The following is an 11,695-nucleotide window of genomic DNA, read 5'->3' as shown; positions in this document are numbered from 1 at the left end:
TCCTTCCTTCCTTTCTTTCTTCCTTTCTCTTTCATTTTGTCCTTCTACATTAGTGTGTCTTCACCATGGTAGCCTTCATCTCTATTCCTTTTCTATGATTCCACCAAAAACCGTCTAAAGCAAGCATACACACTGGCAAACTATACATATAACCTTCGCTCATCAGGTCTTCTCAGAGCTTTCATGTTTTATTACCAGTATACTATGTGAATTGACAGAAACTGTGACATCTGATCATCAGTAGAAAATGTCTTTCTTTCTCTTTTCTTTGGTAGAAGAGGGAAAATTAAATCTTCAAGTTTTATGTCATGTTTAAAACCTACCACACAAAAATTCATCACAAAAACACTGATCTTTGAATAATGAAAAAAAATGTGAGTTACAATTTAGAAGAAATAACCCAGTTTGATGGAAAATTCTTTACAGCAGAGGGAAAGGAACTGCAATTGAAATGAGTGAAAACTGAGAAAATTAAAACAAGATCTTGAATTAGTGGGGAACAGTGAGATTGTAGATACTCATGCAAAAATGTAGAAGCATTACAGGACTCAAAAGAGCTGGTCATGAAACTGGTATAGGGATTGGCCAAAAGCTTCTAAATTAGGAGATTGGAATTTGGCTAAAGATAGAAAGAAAAATAATTAGCAATGATCCAAATTTACATTTTGAGCAATAAATGGGAATTAGTTGAATTTTACTATGTATGTATGCCTTTCTGCATGTGCATTGTTTGAGTAGTGCTCTGTAAAGTAGATTCAAGAATTTACTTCCCACACTCCTGAGGGAGTCTTTCAATATTTTTAAGTTTCTTTCCTCAATCCCCTGCTATATTTTCACTATATTTTCAGTTCTAATGACTGAAATATTAATCTATCTGATGAGTTTATTATAGACAATTTTATCATCCTATACCATATTTCTGGATACTCAATTAATAAACTAATGATCAATATGTGGACAATTTTAATTCTAATGATCAAGAAACCAGTACCTGAAGACCATCCCTTTAATTGAGAGCTATGTCTAAACACTCAAAACGAAACAACCTGCTGCATACCTATATTGTTTTCATACTCAATATGATTAGAATTGACCTTCCAACCTCATCAAAGAAAAATATAACCACTTAAAAATATTACAATTATGGGCCAGAGAGAGGGTTCAGCAATTGAGAGCACTGTCCTTCTGTCTGTTCTTCAGGTTGATCTGGGTTTGATTTCTAGCACCCACATGAAAGTTTACAATCACCCGTTACTCCAGTCCCAGGAAATGCAAAACCCTCTTCAAGCTTTCATGGGTACTAAACAAGAATGTGGAGCAAAGAAAGGCATGCAGTCAGGAAAAACATTCAAACACATATATTTAAAAGTAATTATCACAATTAACCTTTTGCCTATACTTGCCATTTAGTAGATCATGGTCCAGTCTTTTCTCAAGGTGTGCCATAATCTCCTTTCCCATTCTTTAGTATTAGCACAAACAGCTATTTCTCTCCATCCATTCTAATTGTTTCTTCTTTCATTTTAGGTAGCTCCGTTTTGTGTTCTTTCAAAAATATTTCTTCAGTCCATATTGAATAAATAACGGAAAAAAATAATCTTAGCTTTTAAAAACTATTCTATGTGCTTGCTGTAGGTAGCTTTAAATGAAGTCTCATACAGGTTCAACTTGTGGTTTTGTTTTGTTTTTGTTTTTTATGTTTCTGTACTAGCTCACACTTCATCTTACTAAGCACAATATACTTCTAACTTCTAGTTCATTCATCTTCTTCACAAAACTGTTAGACCAATCAGCATTTGTTCAGGCTTACACCCCCAGGGTCCCTGCAACACTTGAAAAATAGTCAGCCTAAAGTTATTTTTCCCACCAATTTACTTACTTAATTGAGATCGTGTGTGGTCATTAAACTTACTCATTTAATTAAGATTCAGTATCTTTCCACACATCTCCTAGTGCTAATGATTAAAAATAAATAAAATCATTCCCTGTTGCATTTATGTCTGCCTATACTATTATTACTTGTTCTAAGAGAAATGAATGGTGAATGAGTCTATAATCAATAATTTGTCTGATAGTTTATTAAGTATAGATGACACAGCAGTTTTACACCAGTGCAATATTTCTTAACCATGCAATATGTGTTTACTCCATTTTGTATTGAGGCAAACTGGGTTGCAATGTCCCTGTGTAGTCAACAAGTATTGTGGGCCTGCCTCTGTAAGATAACAGGTTACAAGTTGGGGTGTGTACAAAAGGACTTGAATAATACATATCAAAGCATTCTACCCTCAAGTGTCACAAAATAGGGTAGACTGATGAACATTTCTCAAGCATCATTAATAATCCTATTATATTCTGTGGCATTCATAAGGGTAGAGCAATTCAATGACTCACCACATCCACCACTAATCTTTCATTTCCAATGCTATTTACTCTGGGGAGAATATTAATTAAATCAGTTATATAGAAATATATTCTCATCAAGTGCAAAGCAAACACTTGAAGTATTCTCATCAAGGTTCATCTATAAAATGCCCTGAGTACCTGAAGAATATATACTTTAGATATGTAAAAATATTGAGTTCTAACATTTCAATTTATTCAAGTATTTTGTTTCATTTCCATAATTTGTTTTTATGCACCACATTTTCATTTTTAAAAATGGGAGCAAGCTGAAATTAATTGCTCACTTGCACGAGTTCTAATAATTACAAAAATTCTCATGTGGTGTATAAAGCACACTTCATTTTCTGAGATGCTTCTGTGTAAGAAAAGCTAAGGTCTTAAGTGTGTATGTCTACTGCTGATTTTTAAAAAAATCTTCTGAATCCTAGACTCATTATATTCATTATAGTAAAGTTTTATTATTTCCATTAAAACATTCAAGAGATATTAATGGGATTTACTTTCAATTTTCCTCCAGTGCTTAGTCAAAAGTAATCATATTGAACAATCTTAAGGAATTCCATTTTTCCATTAACTTTTTCACTCCATGTAATTTCTGGGAACCCCAGCAGCAAGTTACATGATTCAAATATCCGTGATTGTCACTTTCACACTCATTTGGGGTTAGTGATGTTAAATAAGCTTCTAGGTTTCTTCCTACCACTAATGAATAGAATGCCACTGCCTGTCACTCCCTTAACACGAGAATAGATAATATGCTCTCCTTATGTTTCCAAACCATGTTATACATTAAACTTTAAAATTTATGAAACACTTTAGCTGCAGAATAAGAGAAATAGAAGAGGGAGAATAGTTTATGTTCCTGCCCAGCTGTCAGCACACTGAAATGAAAAAAGCCATCCCAACAACTACCAGGCTCCAATCAATTTAGTGTCATAGCAAACTGTGGTACTCTGCCATAAACAAAAAGCAATTCTTTCTCTTCTGGTCCAAGATTTCATCATTTCTTAGACAAGAGTTTAATCTTCCTGAAAAAAAAATGTACTTGTAAATTATGTTCTAGGGGAATTGACATCATAACCTAGAAAAGGGGATCTAGCAATCAAGACAGTCACACTGCTTAACTTGGTTTTCTCTATCTGGCTTCGAAGGAATTATATAGTGTTGCACATGGCCTGACAATACAGCAGCACAAATCATAGAACAATGACCTCAATCTAAGCTGAAATCCCTGCTTTCGGTATGGGATGAGGACACTTTCTGTCTTATATTCCCTTCCAAAGTATGATCTGTTCTTCTGACAAAAGCAAGAAAATGGATATAAAGGAGTACCATCACAGTATGTAGGCTCAGGATAGTAGAATTCCAGTTTTAACAACAACAAAAAGTCATGTCTATATTCTTTGGAATAGGAATACAGGGTAGCATAAAGTAAAGTCAGTCATCATTGTTTAACAAAACAGCTATCTCTTAATCACTTATCTTCTCCAAGGTTGTTCCAGAGTAATAGCCTGACTACCTGCTTTACATGTGTGAGAAAGAAAGACAAAACAAAACAAACCAATACTATCCTTCCCAATGAGTGCCGAAAAGAGCAATTGCATTTCTACCCTAAACCCAGGAACTCCAGGCAAGCCTCAAAATGGCAGTTTTCAAGCTACGGCATTCTGAAATTAAATGTTCATCACAGATACACAGTAGTCAGTGAATCCCTTCACTTGTCCTCAAGGAGCGATGATATACTGTATGTCTTTTCTTGCTTCTATTATTTTCTTTTCTGGCCACCTCTAATTAACCCTCTATCTCTTAAGTCTTGTAAATCATTAAGAATTAATCACAAACTACCTTGGAAAATCTCTTTCTATTGTTCTCTCGTATCGCTTTTAATCACACACTTTTTTCCTTTTTTATTCCAAACTCAAGTTTAGACAGTGCAATTATAGAGGGGAGGAAAATTTTATATGTAGTTCAAATTACCTTGAAATATTCCCATGCGCTAAATGAGTGACCAGCAAATGTTTCGCTTATTCTATAAACATGCTCAGAAAAATATGTTCTCTGTTTTTTTATAAAGACACACATGATATTTACAAATTATATTCAATTAGATAACACTGAAAACTTATTGCACTATTTCAAGAAAAGAATAGCCCTCTAGAAATAGAGATTTCTCAGAAAAGTACCTCTTTCTTACTGATGAAATTTCTAATAATTAGTCTAAGATATTAATTGAGGATCCCTTATAAAAACCATGCCTCTATCAGTAAAAGCCTACATTCTCCCCGGTTCTGAGAACCTTTGAATGATTTAATGATGTTATAAGTTTCTGACCAATAAATATGACTGCTTAACTTCCCTACATTATAAAAATAAACCTCTGTGATTTACTCTCTTGCAATATTTCAACAATTTCCCATTATAACAGTAGGTCGACACTAAATTAATTTCATCTCGCCAGTCTTATTCTCATCAATTTATTTTAGACATATTACATACTGCCACACTTGAATACTTGTTTTCTCTTGGATATATCAATTACTTGATACATATACACACTTTAGTGTAAAAGAAAACTTACCAGCATTTTTATCCAAAAACAATGTTTAGTACTGTAACTGTACAGTGCAAGATAAACACTGCCTCTGGTGTAAATTTACCCATGGATGCTCTATGAAAAAATAGTAAAAAAACTCCTATGTCAATTTTTCTACAGTACTTTCTCTTCAAGTCTCTGGTGTTATATCACATATTTATTAGTTATGGTTTACTTGCATATGTAATCATATATATATGTATATATATACATATATATATGTAATTATATATATATGTTCTTTCTCACTGTTTTTCAGTGAAAACAGCTGCATATTTGTACATTGGTCATTCACTGGAAATTAAATGAAAGGTATTTGCCAACATCTTAGATTTTCAAGGTTGAGGCAAGCTTTGTCAATCAAAAGCATCTATGACAAAATTGTGAGCAAGATCTTCCTCGTATTGGCATAAATCTTTCTCATGTCCTTATGTACACACTCAGAGGGAAGTGGGCAGCTTCCCACTCCCTCTGTCTCACATTTATAGCACAAAACAAGGCACAGGCTAAGGTGATTCAAGGAGAAAAAGCAGAATTCTGTGGGGGTTACTAATTATTCTTAGGTTCTAGGAAGTTGGAACATTCCACAAAAGCTTGTTCTAGATAAAGTGAGAAAGCTGAGAAATGGAACATCAGGAAGGATGTGGAAGCACAGAATGAAAGTAGTACTCAAGAAATAGACCCTGCCTCTCTGTACTTTTCTCTCCTATGAAACAATAAAACTTGTCACACTCACGGTCAAAAGACCTGTGACTGGACCAACTGTAAAATAAACTCATCACCTTAGAAGAGAAAAGGCAATCATCTTGAGGTTGACACCTGCACTGGCATCAAGAGCAAAAGGAATTGCATTGCAAATTGAAGAAAAATATAACACTGCAACCCAAAAGGATCACAGATGAGACACATTTGACAGTGGCAGACATAAGGACTAACATGGTGCAAAAACCACACTCACAAGCCTGGGGGTGGTGGCACATGACTTTAATGCCAGCACTCAGGAGGCAGAGGAAGGTAAATCTCTGTGAGTTTGAGGCCAGCCTGGTCTACAAAAGCTAGTTCCAGCGCAGGCTCCAAAGCTACAGAGAATTCTTGTCTCAAAAGGAAACATGCGTGTGTGCGCGCACACACACACACAATACCAACAGCAAGGCACTCAGGTCCCCCCCCCCAAATATGAGCCTGTATCAGGAAATTAAACTCTGAGCTAAAGATGATGCCTACCCATAGTGGCAGAAGAACAGTTTACTGCTGAAAAGGGAATGAAATCAGGAAAGCAAAGCTACAGCAGACACAGGGAAAGGCAAAAAGAACTGGGAGCTGGACCTGATAGTTATTTTTAGGGGGCAACTGCAAATGCTAGGGAAAAAAATATCTAAAGCCAAATAGAAAAGGAATGAATTTGTCAGGGTCTCCTCTCCCTCCTCTTCACCCCTTCCTTCCTTTTGAGAGAACAGGATGGTTGAGTTGGAGGTGGGACAGAGAGGTGAGCAAGGAAATAGATATCTTGACTGGGGAAACCATTATGGAGTTAGGAAGAAATCTGGGGTTAGAGAAATTCCTGGGAAACCACAAGAATAACCTCAGCTATGACTAGGGAGAAATCTGGGGCTAGTAAAATTCCCAGGAATTAACAAGAATGACCTCAGCTAAGACTCCAAGCAATAGTGGAGAAGGTGCCTGAATTGGCTTTCCCCAATGATCAGATTGATGGCCACACTTATTATCATCATAGACCTTTACCCAGCAACTGATAAAAGCAGATGCAGAGATCCACAGTTAAGCACTGAGCAGAGCTCCAGGAGGTGAATCTATTTGAAGAGAAGGAGGAGAGATTATATGAGCAAAGCGGTCATGAGTATGATTAAGAAACCCACAGAAACTGATGACTGGAGCTAGTGGGAGTTTCCTGATGCAACTAGGCCTTCTGAATGTTGGTGACAGCTCTGTAGCCTGGGCAGTCTTGGGCCACTGGCAGTGGGACCAGAATTTATCCCTAGTGCATGATCTGACTTTTTGGAGCCCATTCCCTATGGAGGAATGGATGCCTTGTTCAGTCTCAAAACAGAGGGGGAGGGACTTGGTCCTCCTTCAACTTGATATGCCAGACTTTGTTGAGGAACCAACCCCATGAATTCTTCAAGAAAATAAAAGAAAAATCACAAAACTGTAGGTAAAGAGTATCATTACAAAATTCTACACAGAAATAAAAATTATTAAAATATAATTCAAAAGATTTAAAGGCTGCTCTTTGATAAAACCAGAGTAATAAAAATGTGAAAAGGTTTACAGTAATTAAAGAAATTAGATTTTCTGTCAAAAGACTTACAATCATTAAAACACCAGACCCAAGTAGCTTCCCTGACAGTTTCTTCTCAGCACTAAGGAATGAAATACTCTCTGGTCAACACAAACAAATAAAGAACATAGAAAACAGAGCTGGGAGGATGACTCAGTGGCTAAGGCTTTTGAAGCACTGGTGCAAAGAACTAAGTTGAATTTCCCTAATCATATATAAAGCCAGACATGGCAGGGTGCATCTCTCTGATTACAGAGCTCTGTCAGCAAAATGGGAAGTACAGACAGGAAAATACCCAAGGTTTCCAGACTAGCAAGCCTGGGCTACCCAGCAGTGGACAGTAAAGAAGAGTACCTCTCACAGACAAGGTAAAATGTGAGACTAACAACTGAGGTTTAATGCTGACCTCCACAGATGACATGTGACACATTCATGCCTGTACACACGGAGAGACAGAGAGAGGAGGAGGATGGGAGACAGAAGAAGAAGGAAAAATAAGGGGAGAGAAACAGAAACTTCATAATTTCTTATGAAGCAGATATTATCTTCATAAAACCACAGACAGTATAAAATAAAAAGGGAAACTATAAATGTATATCATTCATGAACACGGACCCAAATTCTTAAGAAATGAGCAGTTGAAGTTTAATATATGGAGAAACGATGTATCAGTACCAAATTAAGTTATTCTCATAACTGAAAAAGAAAGTCAACATTATAATATTAAATTAAATATTGAACATATATCAATAGAGTAAGAAAAAAGTTACCACAACACTTCTGAAAATACAGAAAAAAATGGTTCTATAAAATTTGAAATCTATTAATGTTTGAAAATCACAAAAAACTAAGAATTCAAGAAAAAAAGTTAACTGATTCTCCCACCCCCTTTGTTCTAATGGTAAGAACAACATTGTCTCAGAAACTCCAGTCAAGATAAGAAAAAACATATATAAAAGTAAAAAGCACAGAGACCATTTAAGAGAGGTCAGAAAGACAATAAGAGCCAGAAGGCTAGACACTTTTTATAACACGCTGTCTCCTTTGTTTAAGAGCTGGAAGATCAGGGTATCCAATATAAAAAAAAATGTCTTCCATATATGACATGGAGTTATATACATGAAATTTGAATAATACTTTCCAAACAAGACCTTAATAATGGCATTAGTTGACATCCAACATGTATGTGGGAGTTATAAGCATACAAAGTTGCTAAAAGGAGCTCCACTCATCTTGAGGACCCTGATAGAAAACGAAAATTAGATACCTCTAAATATATACAAACAACAGCAAATGCACTCAACAATCTCTCTCTCTGTTTTTCTTTGTCTCTTTCTCTCTCTCTCTCTCTCTCTCTGTCTTTCTCTGTGTGTGTGCATGTGTAACAATAATAATTAAATAAGGGATCATGGATAAGAGGTAGTCAAGAGGCAGGGTAAGACCTGAATGGCAAAATGTGTGTGGTAGAAATAGAAATACAGTGCACGAGTATGAAATTCTCAAAAAGAAAATGAATGTTACAAAATAAACTTTGTTTCTACAAATGCAAGAAAGTCATCATGAAAAATATCCAAAGGACACAAAAATTGCTAGATTTAATGAGTTTAGCCAACTTACATGATAAAGCTCTCCATAAAACTCAATTGTATATCTACTTTTTAAAATTATTTTATTTTTGAGATTATAATATAGTATATTTCCTCCTTCCCATTTCTTCATAAAGCTCCACCATGCCCACCTCCTTGCTCTCTTTTAAATTAATGACCTTTTTCATAAATTTGCATTCACATGCATATATATATATGTATACATATACATTTCTAAATATAACCTGCTTGGTCTGTGTAACTGGGTATAAAGTAACTATTCAAATACTCTTCAAGGAATAGTACCAGCACCATTTTCTCCAACAGCAGATGGGAACAGATGCAGACACCCACAACCAAATGTTTGGGGATCTCGAGAAACTCTTCAGGAGAGCAGGGAAAGGATTATAGGAATCAGAGAGGAAGGAATACACCAGGAGATCACTATCCACAAAATCAACTAAGATGGGCTCTAGAGGATCACAGAGACTGAAGAAGCAATGATGGAGCCTGTATTGGTCTGTTCCAGGTTCCCCTGTTCACATGCTGTGGTTGTTTAGCTTGGGGTTTGTGTGACTCCTAGCATGGGAATTAGAGTACCTTTGACTATTTTGCATCCTCTTGGGACCCTATTCCTCCATTGTCCAGTCCAATCTTTATATGAGAATTTGTGGTGATCTTTATTGCATCCTTTTATGACATATCTGCTTGATATTCCTTAGAGCTCTGCTCTTTACTGAAGGGAAGTTGAGGAGGAATGGATCTGGGCATAAGGGGAGATAGAGGTAGACCTGGAAGGAAGGGAAGAGGGGAGGTTATAGTCAGGATGCATTATATCAGAGAAGAATAAAGAAAAAGAAATGGAAAGGAAAGAAAAAGAGAAAAAAAAGAGTGCCCTTTATTTTCTCTCATTTTTCCTTTAGTTCAAGCTCAAGGTTTATGGTGTACAACTGTACGTCTTCCCAAACCTTCTCACCCCTGCAGGGCAGCCCTTCAAGGTCGCTGAGATAGTTTTCCAGTTAGAGCAGTTATTAAAATACAGTTCCCTATAAAACAATGCAATATAATTTAGTCAATTTTTTAAATAAAATAATGTATAAAGGATTACTTTTTCTCCAGTTTCAAATAACATGTTCCTTGTTTCCACATGAGACTCCAACAGGTTGGCTTTTAATTTCCGCATTTCCATGGATATTCTGTTCAAGACAATTTGCATGCTTTATAACACAATACAAGATTTCTCTAGAATTCCCCTGGAATACCATTAACATTCATATATATATATATATATATATATATATTTTTTTTTTTGGTTTTTCGAGACAGGGTTTCTCTGTGGTTTTGGAGTCTGTCCGGGAACTAGCTCTGTAGACCAGGCTGGTCTCGAACTCACAGAGATCCGCCTGCCTCTGCCTCCCGAGTGCTGGGATTAAAGGCATGCACCACCACCGCCCGGCTAACATTCATATTTTTTTTACCAGCAGGGTCTGTTAAGTCAATTTTGGCTTCTCTGGTAAATATCTCAAAAGTTGCCCAGCCTCCACCCATTTCCCTGTCTGAGTCTACTTCTGCATTGTGATATATTAACTGAAGCAAACACATAAGATACTTTAGTAGCTGTTAAAATAATCATCAAAGTTTAGAAGTTACTTAAAGGTTTTTCAACTGATTATAAAATAGAAAGGGTGTGATATAGGAACAAACCAGAATTTTATTCAATTTTTAAAAAGAGTAAAAAAAACTGGATGAAATGCACTGCTATATCAAAATATTTATGTCAAATGAAATGAACCAGTCTCACAAAGCTATATATTATGTGTTTCACAGAAACAAACAAACTAAGATAACATGTTGGTGTCAAGTGCTTGGAGTGAGAAAATTGGATTCACCCAGAGACTCAGAGACGAGCTGGGTTAGTGTGTGCCTTTATTGAGTGGTGACTGTGTCAAAGAATACTTTTCAAAATTGTCTTAGATGAAAATTCTCCTTAAGTGTGGAAAAGAGACAATGATGAAGAGGAGAAAAATGAGTAGGAAGAGAATAACGGAATTGTGGAGTCCCACACTGAGCTTGTCTCAGTTCACATATACCAGACCTCTCCACTCTGAAACACATTCGCCCTGCAACAGGATGGGGTGGGGCTTACAATATGTGTGTCAGGACAGTAGCTTGTTTATTATGTCGCCTGACTTCTGAAACAAGTGGCTGAGGAAATATTCAATGAGTTCATTTTAAGAGCACTGAACTGCAATGTAAGAAGTCTGAACACCTTGAAGCCTCCATGGCAAAGAGGACATAGAGAGGAAATTTCCTGAGGAAAACCTGAGACCACCAGAGGACTGTTTTGATCCTGTCTATCAGGAGTTCATTCATCCAAAAATGGTGGGTTACAAACTATTTGTCCTGTTGTGAACTGGAAAAAATCTCTCATTTGGAAGAGAAATAAATGATTGCTGTTTTAGTCAATTAAACATTGCACAATTTGTGAAACAGTAGCAGCTAAGTAAAACCAATATCAAAACAGAAATAATGATCAGCAATTGGTTGTAAATAATCAGAATAAATTTTAATATCTCAGAAATCAGGAGACTTATACACTATAATTATAAAGTAATCGATATTATCTATTTTGGGATACTTATTGCCACCTCTGTTTATCCCAAAATTCTACTGACTGTGTACTCAAGGGGACCACAAGAGGGAAAAACTGTGGTTTGAATTCAACATTAAAAGGACAAAGTTTTCATAAAACTATTACTTCCTCTGTCCTTTTTCACAAGCAGACTTGTGCGTGTGTGTGTGCAAGACACA

Source organism: Microtus ochrogaster, chromosome 2 (genome assembly GCF_000317375.1).
Source record: "Microtus ochrogaster isolate Prairie Vole_2 chromosome 2, MicOch1.0, whole genome shotgun sequence".
In the NCBI taxonomy this organism is placed as follows: domain Eukaryota; kingdom Metazoa; phylum Chordata; class Mammalia; order Rodentia; family Cricetidae; genus Microtus; species Microtus ochrogaster.
Note: the sequence above shows the minus strand (reverse complement) of the source record.